We start from the raw sequence: 18,768 nt of genomic DNA, 5'->3' as shown, positions 1-18,768 counted from the left end.
ATAATAATAATAAATAATATATAATTAATTAATCACGGAAAAATATCGCATTAATCACGTATTAACGCATATTATTCGCACTATTTTTTTTGACCGCACTTGAGCCTTGAACGTAACCACGGATGGTTACATTGAAGGCTGCGCAGGTCAGTGATGAGGTCAATGCACGGCATTTCCTACGCCTGTTGTTCCAAAATGAACGGAGTGACTCCAGTTGGTGTGCTCGGTGGTAAATTTCATTAAAAAAAAAAAAACACCCCGGCGGGACTTTAGATAAAACAAAAGTAATTTGTGTTAAATTAATTAATACTTGCTGAATTGCACCCAATTGATATGATGCTGTTACGTTTTGAGCAAGACACGCATGCATGCAATTGCGTACATGCATTTAATCAATGTTTGCAAATGACATTCAGATAATAAAATGTGTTAATGTCAAAATATTCATTCTAAATAAATAAACAAATAAAACGGAAATGTCTGCACAGACTATAATTCTAAAAAACTGTGTGTGTGTTTTAATGGGGTTAGGATAAACATTTGTTAATTTAAAATTTGTAAAAACAAAGCCTTTTTACATAACCCTAACGCAGTTCTTCTCAATTACTTTTTGTCATGCTCCCCCAGGAAGAATAAAATATTTGAATGGATTGTCATTCTGGAATATTCTATAGCACACCCTCGCCGCATCTGCCAATTTGGTAATGAAAAGTAGACTACCGGTAGATTTTAGACTCGCTAAAACCACGTCAAAGTGATAACGCAGGTGCTGTAACGTAATTTTGGTGGATTTGATCGAGGTGTAGGCAGACAGAGTCTGAGCTCCACATACATGTGCATGTCATCGTCTTACATTCATAAAAATGACAGATCAATTTCTGAATGCAGCCTATTTTATAAACTAACCAGCAGCTGATACTTGAACTGTTTCATTGTGTACTGCCTGATGCACTGGGCTCTGGCCACCATTTTTTGCAGAATTCTGAATAAGAATTCTGAAAAAGGCACAATTGAACTGAGTTTCCGAATGGTCGGAGTGAAGCAGTGCATGCTCGGAGAGTATTTATCCAGAAAAATATGATAGTTTGACAGGTAAAAACAGAGTCTCTTTTTCAGCGGTTCAGGTGATTGTGTCTGTTTATGAGTGTTGAATGAGCAAGCTGGAGAGTGCATGAGAGTTCCGCCCACTCCAAGGACCATGGGGGGTGGGGACACCGCTTCCGAGGAAAACCCACACATTCTCTCACCACCTGTTCTCCACTCCGCTGCTCATCTTGTTACTGTCCATGAGTAACAAGTATAGACAAATGAGTAACAGGAGAAGACAATTCCATGGAGACTGCATTTTTCAAGCGCTCTTTCCTAACACCCCCATTGCTGCTGCTCTAATTTATCAGTAGTTTGGCAGACGTGGTGAAGATGTTTAAATGTGCCTCCTCATACGGCTCAATCATACCATCGACAGGACAAGACTATCTCCTGCGGCTTTGATGGCGTCTCCTGACGATTAGTGACTAAGTAGACCGATATCAGTCAGGCTGCCTATTCATCTCCGTTTAAGACCAGAGTGGGGGCCACCAAGCGGGTCAATGACATATATAGGGGACTGCGGCAATGAAACGCTTTTTTCATTTGGCAAGGCGGAGGTGGCTTGCAGCAGATGATTTTTAATGACACGCTTCATGGTTGTGATTTTAATATGCCCCTCTAATTATAACACTGCTATGTTAGTCTTTTCGAAGTTACCCTTTGTAATTAGAGAGAATGATTCGAGTAGGAGGTGGAAGTCTTGAGGGAGAGACAAGGTAGTGGTACCACTAGCCCAGCAAAGGGGCGTGATAAATTAGGTGCCACGCTGTCTCCCTGGCGTCAGGCCAGTGTTTACCCACTCTGTATCTTGGTGACCACTCTGTGGTTTTTGAGAGAGGTCCAACACAATGCTATGTAACACCCGCCCTCGACCCAGATGTGTACATGTGCATTCATTCTTAGTTAGCCTAAATGTCACTATCATAATGCTGTCATGTAGCGTGTTAAGTCCAGCTTTAATATGGAGTCTGTGTCTGTGGAAAATATGACTGGGAAAGAAATAAATGGATAGATGACTCATGAAGGTTATGGCTTGGATGTCCTGCGATTGGTGAAGAGAAATCCATTCGAAACACCCTGGCTGCCAATTCTATACAAAACATAAATCACAGTGGGGGGAAAAAAAAATCATCTACAATAGTGACTCCAGATGGCAGGGGATTGTAGTGGAAAGAGTACAAAGACCACCGTGTGCGCACGGTGCGAAATCAATCTCTCAGGAGATACAACTGCTATGCATTTGCGGCGACAAACCAAGTCCTGCCAAAACACGTGACGCAAATAAAAGGCGAAAGATGACAGAGAGCGCATGCTGAGTGAACACTGAGTCACAGTGTCAGGCGCACTCCTGTCCACCATCATTCACAGTTTTTCACTGTCGCCGCACAACACAAAATGCCAGGTCTCCTCCTCCTCCACACCTAAGCTTTCACTCCATCATATTGACTCAAAGACTTTGGTGAAAGATAAAGAATCTGAAACAAGTCTAACTTTAAAAAAAAAAAAAAAAAAAAAAATCCGGACCAAAGAGTTACAATCAACCCTTGCATATGAAAGAAGAGTGTCAGAAAAGTTTTGGGCCTGTTGTCACAAAAAAATATATTTCAAACCCTCTACTCCCACAGCTTTCTAAAATATTGGAAAATTTGTATGTGACAAGATAAAAATAAATTCATATATAAGTATCACATTTTACGTAACACACAATAAGGGTTTCGCTCCAATCACTCAACTACCATGACATTAATTGAGTTAACTGAAGAAATTTGCACAGCCATGAATAAAAAAAAAAAAAAAAAAAAAGAACATGTTTTAGAAAGTGTTTTGTGGATTTACAAAAAGCATTCGACACCTTAGAACAGGGGTCTCCAAGTTCGGTCGTCGAGAACCCCTATTCCAGCCTGTTTTCCATGTCTCCGTCCTTCAGCACAACTGAATCTAATGATCAGCTAATCAGCAAGCTTTGCAGAAGCCTCATAACGATCCCGATCATGAATCGGGTGTGTTAGTGGAGAGAAACATGGAAAACAGGCTGGATAGGGGCTCTCGAGGACCCAACTTGGAGACCCCTGCCTTAGATCATGAAATATTATTGCATAAATTGTTTAAATATGGTATAAGAGGTGTTGCACGTCAATGGGTTGCCAGTTATTTGAAATATAGAAAACAATATGTTGAATTCAATAGTAGACAATCAATTGACGTTTTTGGTTGTGGATACAGAGACCACACGAATCCATTATTTATACAAGTTAAAATGTAATGAATTGATGGAGATTAACCACCTTAAAATAATGTTTAAAGCCCATCATGGAATTTTACCAGTCAATATACAAACCAAAAATATAAAAAGGGAAAGTGAGGGCAAATTAAGAGGAACAGACGTTTTTTCCAAACCTAAATATAGAAAAAAGCAAAAAGAACGATGTATTTCAACTCAAGGTGTCAGTCGGTGGAACAATCTGGATTGTAAAACAAAATCTTCTCAGTCTATTTGTATTTCTTTTAAAAATGTATAAATGCACAATTATTGCTGTCATTCATTTTGTGTTTTCTTTTTTGTGTTGATCAGGGGCAGACAAGTTTTACTTATTTTGGTCCCCTTTCATATTTTTTACTTTAAAGAGTGAAAAAAAAAAAAAAAAAGAATTGAAAGTTTGAAACCCAAACTATGAGTTTTCACCTTCAGTGTGGAACAGACCATCAACCAACATGTCTACAATTATGCGACATTTGCTTCGTTCAATATGCAAACATAGGCTGGAGTTGTGGCTTGTGTCTGCTTGACGATGAAAATGTGCCTTCTCACTGAGCAGTATTCAATCTGATTGTTGGTGATTTAGCACTGCCATGCGACCACCCCTGAACTGAGCAAGTGGTGTGTAGAGTCATTACAACAATGCACAGAGCTAAAGACATCAAAACAAACACACCTGTGGCACAAGTGGCACAAGGGCCTAAATTCACAGAGACACTTTGTCTAGACACCAGGGCTCCAGACTAACATTTGTTACGAGGAACACGTACAGTAGCCACTAACTTCAAATTTTAGGAGCGCTGCATAAAAATGTAAAGTTAGTGTTTAGACAGTGCAAGTCTTATCAGCAAATTTCTCACTCTGCACGTTCTTATCTCTGGGAACTCCTTAAAGACTTTTGGAAAACCATTGTGACAATAAATGATTCCATCATTCCAGAAATTAGTCATGGTCTGTGGTTGTAGTGGAGTACAACAGCTGATAATTACTGAGTAACTCAAAGCTTCGGAAGAATATTTTCTCTAATTATTGAGTCTATTCTATGCTGTGTGCTGCATGTCGATGCAACAAGCCAATCTTTAACACATTCATTGCCAGACCAGCAAAAAAAATGCATCATTTGACGTCTTTTTCCGTCAATGGCAGTGAATGAGTTAAACATGGTAAAAATCAATGAAGCAATTATAAATTGTTGATATAAGGTACAGCAGGGGTGTCCAAACTTTTTCCTCTGAGGGCCACATACAGAAAAATAGAAAGCTGCAATGGCCACTTTGATTTTTTTTGTAGTTATTTATTAACACATTCATTGCCAGACCAGAAAAAAAAATGCATCATTTGACGACTTTTTCCGTCAATGGCAGTGAATGAGTTAAAATGCAAACAAATGACAACAAATTTTAGAATTTAGAACCGAGAAACCATATTCTATCGGAAGTATCTTTCGTAGCGATTTTGCCAATAACTTACTTATCCATTTTCTCTACCATTTGTCCTCATTAGTGTCACAAGTAATGGGAGCTTGTCCCAGGTGACTTGGTGCAAGAGGTGGTTACACTCTGGACAGGTCGTCAGTCAATCACATGGCACATCTAGACAAACAATTCAGAACCTTCAGTTCACTTAAAAAGCATATTTTCGGAATGCGGGGGCATACTAGTGAGTTTCATAATGGTGATGTTCAAAAGTCAAACAGGATCACTTGCCTGGCATACCGTATGTATGTGCTTGCCATTTTTTGCACCGTGCCAATAACCAATGTCACCAATTAAAACTAACAAACTACTGTATTTTCCGCACTGTAAGGCGCACCTAAGAGCCTTCTATTTTTTCAAAAGCTGACCATGCGCCTTCTAATCCAGTGCGCCTTATATATGGATCAATACAGGTCTCGCTATCAAGACGCTATCGGTGACCCTGCACGATCGGTGACGCGCATGCGCAGAAGATCCCGCCATCTTGGATCGCTAGCTAATACTAATACTTTACCTCAGAGAAAATAATAAAACAGCTGTTTATTGATTTTGGGAGTGAATGGAGTTGTCAGAAAGCTGGTTTGTAATCTATTAATAAAGTTTGACTGACCTATCTGACTGTTTTGTTGACATTCCCTTTAGCGCAGCACCATCTAATGGATGCATAACGTAACCCCAGCCTCTACTGTAGCGCCTTATATATGGGAAAAGTTTTAAAATATGTCATTCATTGAAGGTGTGCCTTATAATGCGGTGCGCCTTATATATGGAAAAAGTTTTAAAATGTTATTCATTGAAGGTGCGCCTTATAATGCGGTGCGCCTTATAGTGCGGAAAATGAGGAAAATCCTTTAAAAAAGTTTGGAGGATTAGCTCTTATAGAAAGCCACTGGGGGTATTCTACAGTCACCACATTGTATACAACCGTGTAAAATGAAAATCCATTTAATAAAATGTTCTTGCTCAGCTAAAATCAAGGTAAAAACAACAATAGCATTTTGCTCACATGGAAGTAAAAATGAAAGCCTTTGGCCAGTGAAATTCATCTGTCTTTCCTTAACGTCAACATCACTGAAAACCGTTAGTTTGTAACCATGCAATGTATTTGTGTGAGACACATACACACACAAATACAAGAATAAAAATGAATGTCCTTTAGCCTGGCTATGACTGAAAATGGAAAATGTATTTCATTGCCATATTCAGACAGAAGTCCACTGCAGGAGCTGAATAACATCTTTCATGCAATATTTTCACGCAGCACTTCCAAGGAGAAATATCATTCCTGGACATAGTTTGCAGCAAGTTGTCATTAGAAATGGAAAATAATGTACATCTTCACATATCTAGTTACTGGAAGCACGGTGAAAGGAAGGTTACACACATTAAAGAGTTGTGTGTTTAATCTGAACCTGAAGGAAGAAGACAAATTTCATCAAAATCAGTGGCAATGAATGTCAATCTTTGACCTAATAAAGACAAAACTAAATTCAGATGAAAAACAATTGTGACGCAAAGTCAAGTTAATTTACATAGCTCCCAATCACAAACGAGTGATCACAATCAGAATCAGATTTATTGGCCACGCATGTAAAAACACACAAGGAATTTGTCTTCACGGTCACAACCTGTCCAATAAACACAAAAAAATAACAATGACTAACAGAGGGGGACAGAACAGGAAGCCCGACGGTTTGCTTTAGCGCCCCAATTTCTTAGATGGAAAACAAGAAAAGACGGGGAATGAAGGAGGGGGGAAAAAAAAAGCAAGGCCCCATTTATGCTCCTTAAAGCTCAAAGGGCTTCACAAGCCCGCAGTTCACAAAAATTAGAGCGGTTGCATGAAAGTATTTCAATTCATAAATAAAGTTTACCAAATAAATTCAATAAAGTACTACTCTTAGGTGCCCTGTTACTTGGCACTCTTACCAGCATTGCTTTATTGTGTTATGTCTTTAAGGAAAATTATAGTCCCCTGGCTGTCATATAATGACAATGAAAATTGGACTCACTGCTAGACTCAGCTATTATTTATGACACGTAAAAAATATGAAATAATAAGAGACCGCAGAGATAAATAAAAGCCCTGCCAGAGACAAATTATAAACAAAGAACAAAAACATGGATCTAATTGTTAAGAATGCACTCACTCACGCCACTCGCACACATGTATGCATTTATTCTGTTGCTCATTCAACACACAAATAACTATGAGACATTGAATTATTTATTTCTCTTATTTTATGGTCAATGCACAATCCGCTTCGAATGGCTGAATACTAAGCGCCACAACAAACTGCACAGATGGGCAATTTGTGAGATGCTGAGCTCTCGTCCTCATTTGCAAAAATACAGCTACATACAACCATAAACCTGAAATTATGAACAGGCTGCCAGATATTTTAGTGTAAAAAACATGATGATGATGATTATCCATCCACTAGTGGAAACAAGAGTCTCCCATAGAGAGCAAACACCTAATTGACTCAAATACTTTAATAAAACTTGACTCAAGGATATTTAAGCAAAAGCAGTGTTGTTTGTAAATAAATAATTCAAGATGATTCATGTTAAAAATTAGCTGTGATAAATGCTATCAAATAAAACAACATATGTAATTATCACAATAAAAACAATTATTTATCTTCAATCTTACTTTAATCAATCAGTTATTTTTTTATGATGATGGTAATATTTAAAAGTGGCACTTTTGATTTAATTGCATTATAAATATTTTATTTCTACTACATCATGTACCACATTTTCACAAATTTCCATTGATAAAACAAAACTTTGTTTTTACTTTCTACTTGTATTTTGAAGTGTAATGACTAATGTGTCCCGATATTTTAGTCCACTCGGTGCTTGTTGTGAAGCTCAACATGCCTGAAGCCATGGCTAAATTTATCCCATGCACACGCATTCACATGCATCATGGTGGGATAATATTACCCTTATGCTTCCTTGCATGCAGATAGTCATGTGAAGTTTGACCACAAAGCATCTGCGGCTGTCGCTGCGCTTCCAGCCCAAGCATTCCATTATTGCGTCTAATGCCATGAGTGTCCACCGACCAAACCTGTCTTACACTTACACTTTTTACACTTCCATGCTAATTCGAACCCTAAAGTGCAGGGCTCATTTGCGGATAGGCGGAAGACTGAGACTGATCATGGTCATTACGGAGAGGGTAAAGCAGAACCTTGGCCAAATGTGGATCAATACAAAGGGTTGAAGAATTACTCCGGCTGTGGGAAGAGAGGAGGTGGACAGGGTTGACAAATCTCTATGACTTACACATTGGTCAGATCACATGTTGATAGCCCAATGTGTCTCTTTCATCAGCCCCAGGATCACACCACCTTGACAGACATCATATGGACAAGTTTTTCTTCTTACCGTGTATGAGGATTGTCAAAAGTGAGCCTGAAATAGACTGAGAGCGTAAATGTAGTCATTTACTATTCCTTTTGAAAAGGCGGCTCGCTGTGCAAGACGGGGCAAGCACAGATTTGTGAAGTCGGCTTATGCAAATGATATAAACAGGTTGAAGTCATCCCGTAGCTAAAAGCATTAGATGGCAAAGAAAGTGACAGAGCAAAAGCACACTGTGTTTCTGCAGGCATAACCGTGAAGAAAATACCACACACAAGGACAAGGGGGGCTTCCTCTGGATTGTGTGTTCACGTGACATGCTCACACTGACGCCTAGTGGCAGTGGTGGGATCACAACGACCACGTCACTCGGCAACCTTGCCCTTGAACCAGCTTTGGCACAACATTCAAGGTCTGTGGGACTGGTGTGTCACCGCCTTTGCTGGAATTGATTGATGGCCCAGTCTGACAACTGTTTTCAACACATGCTCACACACGCGTAAACGGAAACACACTGCAAATGGCTGCTTTCAGATGATCAACCTCCATGTCACAGGTCTGCTAAAATACCAATTGTATATTAACACTGCTTTGAGTGATACTATTTTCATACTATTTTCTATTTGATTGTTAAGTACACTGACGTGTACACCAATAAGAAGACTAAAGGTCAGAAAGAAAGAAAGAAAGAAAGAAAGAAAGAAAGAAAGAAAGAGACATCTTTATAATACAGTGTTTCAGATAACTGCATTCATTCATTTTGTTCCCATGCAGTGACACTCAATAGTCATTAGGTGGCGCACAAGGCAAGGTTAACGTCAGAGCCTTTGCTGCTTGAATTACAGTAGTGAAATAAGACCAAACGGTGCCCATTAGCGTCTGAAAGCTCTTTTGTCAGACAATTGTCGCACGATGTCAAAATAAATAATATCCAGTATAATAAAGGTATACAATGAGTACTTATTACAGAGGTTGTCATTCATTTTTAATCATTATAATAATGATCATAATAATGAGATATTATGCACATAACTAAATAATTTCACAGTTATTTAGAAAGTAATATTTTATTTGGTCAATTAATGTGGCCACAAATCAGGGCCCCTATTGTAAGGCTTATGATTTTGTTTTACTTGAAAAGTTTGCCCATAAAATCCAAAATACTGTGGCAGTTGTTTTAATAATTTCAGAGGTTGAAGTTGACATGGGTACGGATGTGTGTGTGCATTTTGGTGACAATTCAGAGCATTTTTGTGTCATTAAGTGACGCTGTACATTTACAGTTGTATTCAGAATTTTACATACTCCAGTGGTATGTAAACTTTCAAGAGCAACTGTAGGTTCCAAACAAAGGTTAAGAGGGGAGATGCGCAGTCAGTCCAAATGAATCATTTCATTTTTGAATTCCAAGGTCGATGTGTTGATGATGCTCTCGGTGCAGCTTTAGGATTTTACATACCCCACCACAAAAGTCAACTTAGGAAAACAATAACAATAGCCAGAACTATGCATTTAACTCATTTAAAAAAAATAAATACATAGTCTATGCGTTTTTTGTGGTGGTTAACTGTCTGGGAAAAATCAAATGTAAAGAAAAAAAATCCAAGAGCATGCATATATTTCTACAGACATTTTGTAATGTATACATATTTAGCAATTTTATCCTCTTGGTCAGCAGTTACAACTAACTTCTATTTTTCAGAAATTAACTTTTTTTTTTTTTTCCCCAGATTTGCAACACAGTTGCTGTGATTAGAGTGATGGGATTGCACTACATTAACAAGGTTGTGAAAGAAAGAAAAAAAAAAAAAAAGTAAAATTCATCGGTAAGCTGAGCTAATCAAGCCTTTGATAGTTTACCTATTGTTGATGAATATGTAGCAGAAAATCAGATTTTATTTTATTATTTATTTATTTTTTTTACAGAATTTTGAAGCACAAAAGTCTTCCAATTCTGGAATCACCCAAATAGTATTTAATAGGGCTGAACAATTAATATAATTCTAATCACTGTCACAATGTAGTTGAATGCAATTTTTAAAACACAGGCTGCAACTTGGACGAAAAATGGTCAGTAGGTAGGCTTGATTTTATAAAATATACATATTATACATATTAATTAATGCATTTATTTATGTATGTATTTATTTATGTATTTATTTATTTAGTGTCTAGATACGTTTGGTGCTTAAGAAGTGCAGTCCGCATGTTTCCATATCGTTCATAAAAGATGAAAAGTGAAAGTGATAAAGCCACATATTCATTATTGTGGTAAACTGACTTATGACTAATTAACATTCATGCCACACTTACGTGCTTGTGTGGTAGAATGTTACGAAGTTATCACATAATATTTGCATTAAATCGCAATCGCATCACAATATTAAGAGAAAAAATATTGTTCTAAATATATACTGTACAGTGTACACACACAAAAACACACACGCATACAGACATGTGAGAAAAGTCGCCACTATATCGTGTCCTTCGTTTGATTTAAGGCCAGGGTCTTCAGTGAACCCATTTGGCCCCACCAAACGAAGGATGTTGTGTTGTGGTGTGCTGACACAGGCATCAAACACTGAGGCAGGGGAGCTCTGTGGTGACGACGAGCAACGAAGCCAAGCTTTGAAGTTTTTTTACACAGAGAACATAAATTGGGCCTGTGAAATCCTGTGACTTTTCGCTCTACTCCACGCATGCAGGCCTGCAGCCCCCCCCTACTGATTGGCCAGGCCTGAAAGGGCTTCACGCTCCTTATTTTGTCTTCTCAAACTGTAACATGCAAAATGACCTTACCTGTGTTATTACCACCAATATGATTTAATGTGTAATTTTGCATTCAAAGAATACCAACAACTCCTTCACAGTTGAGTGGATATATTTACAAAGCATTTTGTCTATTCTATAATTCTGTCCGAAATCATTATGAGGTACATTTACTTTATTAAAAAAAACAAAAAAAACAAAAACAAAAAGCAGTTAATAATTTTCTTTTTTTTCTTTTTTTTCAGAATATTAGCTAAATAAGTCGACATTGAATACAAGTTGTGCTTCAAAAATTCACCCTCACAAGAAAACTAATTTTGTGCACAACTGAAAGTGTTATTAATTCAACAAATTGATTATTACTATTATGATTGGAGTGTATTCATGTTTCAAATAATTTTGTCACAAAACTATTAGTTAATTCACACCAAAGAACAAACTGAAGGTATTATGCATGATGTCGAGAACAGAAAGTAAAAAAAACAAAAAACGGTTGACTTTAAAGTCAAAACTTGCATGACCAGAAGATTGTACTTGGCCTCACATTCAGATTTACGGTTGCAACCTTTGGCTGTTGTTTGACTCCAGCCAGGCCAGACTCATGAAGGATGTCTTTATTATTCGCTACGAACAGACTACGCAGACGTACTGTCACTAAAGGGAAGTGTAACAATCCACAAGCACAGTTCTAGGGTGACTTAACGAGCCTGCTGAGTGGATGACAGTGTGTCCAACATTATCTCAGTCTCCTGTTAGATCAAAGCAATGTTGGCTAAACTCACTGCTTGAATCAACTATCGTTAAATACTGTGCTGAGTAGCAGTGTCCAATTCATTCCAAGCAGAAATAACATTGAACCTTGCTCAGATATTTTGTCAGAACCAAGAAAACATTGTACGATTGTTTGTGGAATGTGAGTAGGACCCCCTCACGGCGAAGGATCTGAACCTTCACATGTGGCCATTTACATCATCAAGAAACCCTAAAGTCAAGTTCTACTAGAACATTGGTAAGAGGGCAGACTATCACAAAGACCAAGATTTTAATTTAAATAATGTCGCATTTCCCATATTCTAACAAACTCGGAAGATGAGCTATGGTTTGCATAATGGGGGACCCATAAAGCATCCTGATTTGTCTTCTAGAGGCAACACCAATAATTTGGATTAAAATGAAATTAAAAAATTGTATAATTAAAAAAAAAAAAAAACTACATAAAATTGTATAACTTTAATATAAAAAAATAGAGAACACATTTTCTTGGTCACATTTCACAATTTGTAGGGTTCAATTAAAAATGCCTCATAATGTTGATTATTTGATGTGATTTTTTTTTTTAATTGCAACAACATGAAAAACTCAAAAGAAGAACAATATGCTGCAAAATAACACTCTATTTCCTCAAAACAAAGACCCCGAAGACAACTAAAATAACCAAAAAGGGCATACAGTACAAGAACAAGCTTTTTGAAAACATGATCTTAAAATCTTATTATACAGTAAAAAGGGCCTTAATCAGAGCTTAAAAAAAAAAAAAAAAAAAAAAAAAAATTAAGGGTAATTTTCGGTTGGTTGATATAATACACAGGTGTGTGTTATTCACAGCATTTTTGGTATTACAGTATCTGTTGTTCTATTTTTATTTAGCCTACTCCACTGCTCACCCCAAAATCAGGAAAGGCTCCAGCTCACCCACAACCCTAATGAGTATAAGCGCAAGAGGAATATGTATGGATGAATTGTTTCCATGTTTTGTTCTGCTTCTCTGAAATGATTCTGCTACAAGGTGTGTGCTTAGGTGTTCAGTAATATACCTAAAAACCAAATGGAATTAATTACTGGTGAGTTAGCGTCAGGACTATTTGCTAATAGTTCCACAGCATATAAAAAAAAGAAAGAAAAAAAAAGAAAAAAAATCACACATCTGTCTATTATGATGTTTACAAGGTTTCATGTTGAGAGTGTGGGCTGCTGTCCGAGATGTATGGTTAGCAGCAGTCTTGCACATCTAAGAAGCTAAACACATTCATCAAAGGCTGCTGAAAAAATAATTGTGTGAAACTTTTTTGGCTTTGTTTGTTTTCACTTTGAAAGAAATATACAAATTGATGGCCAGTAGTGATAAAGAAACACTATTCTTGACTTCGACACTGAATTTTTTTATTTCTATGTTAACTTATCCATGTTTGAAAGACTCATTTCAATAGTTATTATGAATTAACAAATTCATTAATAAATGAAAGACCTTAATAACACTAATACTGCAGGAGTGTTTGTGTACTTATGTAAGTTATTGGACAAGGAGACATTTCCAATGTAAACTAAGCCCTCTTTTAGTTTCAAGTATATACTTTTGGAAAGTTTAATATAAAACAACCGGAGAGCAACTTGGAAACACCCGTAACTACAATAAATCTACATTCCACACGTTTTTATCATATTCTGCAGTTTCATGGATATCATTATTATTTATTTATTTTTTTTAAACTCATTTATGAGAGCACCTGTCAAAAAAAACAAGAAGAGGTCTTCCAGCAACATGATATACTATAATGCGGATTCTTGAACCGTTTTGAACAGGAATGGTGAATTTCAAACAGAATCCTTCACTGGGCTTCTCTGTCAGAAATTAATTAAAGGAGGCACAATATTCAATCACATTTTTTGCTGTTTAAGAATGCAAGTGAATAACTTCAATTTGATATCTTATTCTAGAAATAATTATATGCTTTGATATTTTTTTTCCTGTTTTTTTTCTTTTCCCCGTAAAATAGTAAATGGCAACATCCATATCCAAAATACATACCGTAATTGGCACTCTATGTTTTCAAATGTATTCATTTCCCCCGGCAAAATGTGACCTTGCATCTTTTGAACCGATTATTTTAAACATGTAAAGCAGCAAAGAAAAACAAACAGAGTGGGAACTGGCGTCATTCCTCACCTGCTCAGATGCGGTTGGAAACAAGGGAAATGGTTCCACCGGGACCGCCTGTCAAACAGAGCAAGAAAAAAAAAAACACATGCTAAGATCAGTTCCTCATTTCGACCCTACCGCTAATTCAAAAAAGGGTTACAGAACAATGATATCATTTGCGTCTTAAAGTAGATGGTGAGGAAATGATGGCTATTGGCCCAAGTCATGCATGCACATGTAATTGTGACACTGGACATGTACACATATTCACTCATACGCAACATATGTTTGCCTGCTGTCCCATGCAACTATTTTGACCACGAACAGACAAGTCACACATAGTCTGTTAGACAAATTCGGTGATGAGCAAAGCAGAATACCAACATGGATATTATTGGCTTACTGCAGCTACTGAAGAAGTTTGATTGAATTGCAGATGCAAAACATTGTAAATACCTGACAAACCAACCAAGTGTCATTACAGTGTGGTTTCATGCACTTCATATCGCTGTGTTCTGTCTAAAACATGTACATACTGTACGTGTATGGCTTTGTGCAAATATTTGGTTTTATTTCAGCTGAAAGTAGAATTCCATCCAAACTCGACAAAATGATTGCATTTAAAATGTGTTCAGTGCTCTTAATTTTCTTGAAATGTATCATAAGAAGCATTATCCTACAGTCATAATTCCAAAACCAAATTGAGTACCTAGATCAGATAATAATAATAATAATAATAATAATATAAGGACTATTCAACAAGTGCCCACTAAAGGGTAAAATTAAAGCGAGTCCGCAGTCAAAATGAGACCAAAACTGAGCTCATATTTAACGACAGACATATGGGCCATGTGAAAGGACGCACCAGACAACCTTGCAGTCTGACTTTTGAGTGAAACTATCGTGCATAAGATATCAGCTGGTCCAACCAAAACTTGTGGATTTGCTGAACTGTCCAGCTAAAAGACTTTTCCATTGAGCAAGACTTAATAATCCGTGACAGTTTAGTCGGCATGGCATGCAACCACAACCACAAAGACAAAGCAGGTGTGTCATGAAGCGTTTTAATTTGCAGTTCCCGTTAGAAACGGACGACTGGAAATAGTTCGAAGTACAGGAAATACATCAAGAGGAATCAAACATGGGGAATGCAGTTGTAAAAAAAATAAAAAATAAAAAAAAAGGTGTGATGTGGTATTTATTGATGAATTTCATTGCCTTATTTTATTTAAATGATCATTACTGTGGTTTCACAACTGCATGCTTTATGGAGAAAAGGAAGTTCCAATTCCCCACAACTTTTCACTGATCTATTTACGATAGTGTTTTTGGGCAACATTTTTGACAGACCTCTGTTAGGATAGGAATATCTTTTGTTGTCTCCTCAGTTAAAAAGGGCCCCAAGGCCGAATAGATTCAATTTGCAGATGTAAATTGACATTTGAAAAAGCTGCTGGATTATACTCAAACTTGGAATGTGTTTCACATCAATAATGCCGGATTTCCAAGTTACACTTCAGTGGCGTGACAGAGACACATTTGCAACTGAGGTCATGACTCAAGAGCAGAAACTTGATGCACATTTGGCATTCATGCTAAAATGTGTGATTTGTTAAACATGCCACTGAATAACCAGATCGCGAGTATAGCTACACTCGGGGTCAAAAGTCAAAGTCAGCTTCTACTTGGATCATTACAAATCCTCTTGATGTTGAAGCTTGACCTACAGCCGCACCTTCAGAGACGCACCGGGCCCCAAATTCAATCCAGCAATTTGAGATGGAGAAAATGTTTTTTGTTCCATCCGCCGTGTGGCGGGGCCCCAAGTGCTAATCGATGTGACCGCGACACTGATTCTAGGTCTTATCATGTGGTGTCAACCAAAAATACTTTAATCATCGAGGCACATTATGTCATGTTGGCACCTGCCTTATTAAATTTGGTGTGACATTGCCAATGACTTAAAGCAAGACCTAACCTAACACGTGCTGCAGACTGCAGAGTGTAATTCATGCCTGACTTGTGTGCTTGTTGTGGTTTTGATATTATACATCACCAGCCTAACCTAAAGAAAATATTCGTACAAGATACAACAGCCTGTATAATGATTTATACTACAGGTAGTCCTCGAGTTACGAACATTTGTCTTACGAACATTTGCAGATATGAACAGAGTCTGACTGATGTCCATAAATGTCATAAAATACTGTATTGTGCTCTCAAGTTCATATTTTTTTACTCTCTCTCTAACTATGTTGTTATATCCATCCATCCATTTTCTTTTCCGCTTATTCCTCACAAGGTTCGCGGGGGGTGCTGGAGCCTATCTCAGCTGGCTACGGGCAGTAGGCGGGGTACACCCCGGACTGGTTGCCAGCCAATCGCAGGGCACACAGAGACGAACAACCATCCACACTCACAAGCACACCTCGGGACAATTCGGAGCGCCCAATTAACCTGCCATGCATGTCTTTGGAATGTGGGAGGAGACCGGAGTACCCGGAGAAGACCCACGCAGGCACGGGGAGAACATGCAAACTCCACCCAGGAAGGCTGGAGCCCGGACTCGAACCTGAATCCTCAGTACTGGGAGGCGGACGTGCTAACCACTCACCCACTACCCACTATGTTATATATGTATTTTTAATTTGTTGCAATTTAATTTTATAACAAAATGTAACGTCTCGACTTACCAACAGTCTCTTGAAACCCATTATGTTTCTAAGTTGAGAACTACCTGTATAAGTTGCTGTGTATTTGTTGAATATAGGCTCTCCTTACGTCTGGTTCAAAGATGGCTCTGTGTATTGGAAATTAGAAAGCAGGGAACTAAAATGAAAATGTGGAGGGGTCCAGTGACATGGGTTTTTTTCCATGGCAAAGCTCCAAACCTCAAAATGTTTAGCTTTCCTAATGATATGAATATACACAGTCTGTGGAGAAAATACAACCACATGATGATGCACAGCATATACCCGTGATATAGAAATCTGGGATTTTTTGGGGGGGGAGAATGCTTGAGTATTCCTGCATTTCCCAAATGCCAACCCACCTGTGCACCCCTTCAGTAAATAATGTGTAGAAATGAACGCAAATGTTCCACATCTCTGAAGTTGCACTGATAACTGACTAGACTGACCTGTAACTGATTTGATCCTGTGCTAAAAAAAAAAAAAGATCAAGTAGTCATTGGATGGCAATGTGATGATCCCTTAGGATATCTTATAATAAATTCAGAAGTGTAAGAATGTATTTCCATGTGTTTTAGTACTTTCTTCCCCCTTTGTATTTACTTTGTTTCCTTTCCTCTAGATCTTGAGTTCCGGACTATTTTTAGGTTTTACCCGTTTAATATTTTACTTTTCAATTTGTATTTAAAATGAGAATCTGTCAAGAAGCATCAAGGGATAACTTATTCCCTCTTAGAATTGCAGGAGCTAGTACTATAGTATATCAGAAAAGACTTGTACTATTTTTCTTTCAGTCTTAAAGTATATGTAGTAAGTATGGAACTACAGCACTGTATTATACTCAAAAAAATGATTGTAATTGTAAAGCATTTACAGGGACAATGTTTACCCTTACAGACCATCATATGAATTTGCCTTAGCTTTGGAACTCCAAATCTCAAAGGCTCTTAACTTAGAAAATAGATTACAGTATTAAAGTAAATGTCGTCAAATCCTCACAAAAATATACTAGCTTCAATTTTCACTATTCATTTCCTTTCCAATCTTGACTGCTTACAATTACAGAAAATGGAGTGCAGCCTTTTCTTTTTCTTTCTTTTTTTTTTTTTTTGTGGTTGCAAAGGATTTCACTTGAGGTAACATGACTCCCTGCCTGATCCTCTTTTTTTTTACCCATTGCTCAGTGAGCATCTCTCTTTATCATTCAATGAATTATCAACTTCTACCTGCCTAAATCTTTTCATGAACGAGTGCCTCCTGCGTGCATGACGAACGTGTTAGGACTCAAGTATCACATTGAGAAAGTGCAGGAACAAACTTATGGAGAAGAGAATCCAGCTTCAAAATAATTTTCATTTATTCCAGTCAACCATCTGTGAATGATGACAAAAATCACATCAAAATAAATTTTCTCATGCGCCAAGATTCTGTTCCCATTGCTTAAAGTTTTATAATATATTTGTGACGTGTTCAATACAGGATGTTCTATTACTATTTTTCACCATTGTTGTGTCTTTGGCCATACAGCAATTGAAACATTAAATTTGAATGAAATAATTTTGCAAATGAGTGGTTTATTTTATGTATTTATTACAAAGTATTCTTGTTTATCCATTGCATACAGACTTTCACATGTGGGAAATTATTAAACCTCCATAAACTGCGGTGTCCTGTGGTCACCTCCATCTTTCCAATCAGTTCTTCCATCCATCTACTGGTCAACAGCATTGACCAAAATGAAACACTTACTCTGAAGCACATAGCATGTTTCCAAGTTGGACAACTTTTCATTTTAAACACACCATAAATAAGAAGGGGATCGTTGTTGCATGGACATCAACGCATTGTTGGAGGCAATCAATCATTCTGAGTGTAGGCACTAAGAGCATCTGCATCAAGGTTCTCTTCATGCTTTATGAAGGGAATATTTCTTCACAGATGCTTGTGGCCCACATAAGCCTTAAAGCATGTTAATTTGAAAAATACATACAATACGGCAAATGATTAGTTGACAGTTATAAAACAGGATTGTAAGCAGTACCTGTGCCATTCCAGTTTTGTTAAAAAATAATAATAATAATAAAAGACTGTAACAGTGTGGAGTGGATACGTCATTTTAATGTAAAATTTTAGGTTTTAGTCATCTAAATGTGTACTAGAGGAAGACACAGGAGTGGGTTTTCATACCTGCCTCAT

The 18,768-nt window shown here is 37.4% G+C and overlaps 1 protein-coding gene across 2 annotated transcripts in view; it reads right to left on the bottom strand.

Moving 5' to 3' along the window:
- The window catches only part of tspan9a (tetraspanin 9a), a 215,370-nt gene that overhangs the window by 173,661 nt on the left and 22,941 nt on the right, over positions 1-18,768 (bottom strand). The window contains exon 2 of one of the 2 annotated variants that reach the window (XM_077516569.1): positions 13,910-13,957. The exons of the other annotated variant lie outside the window; for it this stretch is intronic. The gene's annotated coding sequence lies outside the window, so the exon portion shown is untranslated. The remainder of the gene's footprint in view (positions 1-13,909; positions 13,958-18,768) is intronic. 2 annotated transcript variants of the gene reach the window in all.

This window comes from Festucalex cinctus, chromosome 3 (genome assembly GCF_051991245.1).
Source record: "Festucalex cinctus isolate MCC-2025b chromosome 3, RoL_Fcin_1.0, whole genome shotgun sequence".
Lineage (NCBI taxonomy): Eukaryota > Metazoa > Chordata > Actinopteri > Syngnathiformes > Syngnathidae > Festucalex > Festucalex cinctus.
Note: the sequence above shows the minus strand (reverse complement) of the source record. Positions and strands in the feature narration are given on the sequence as shown.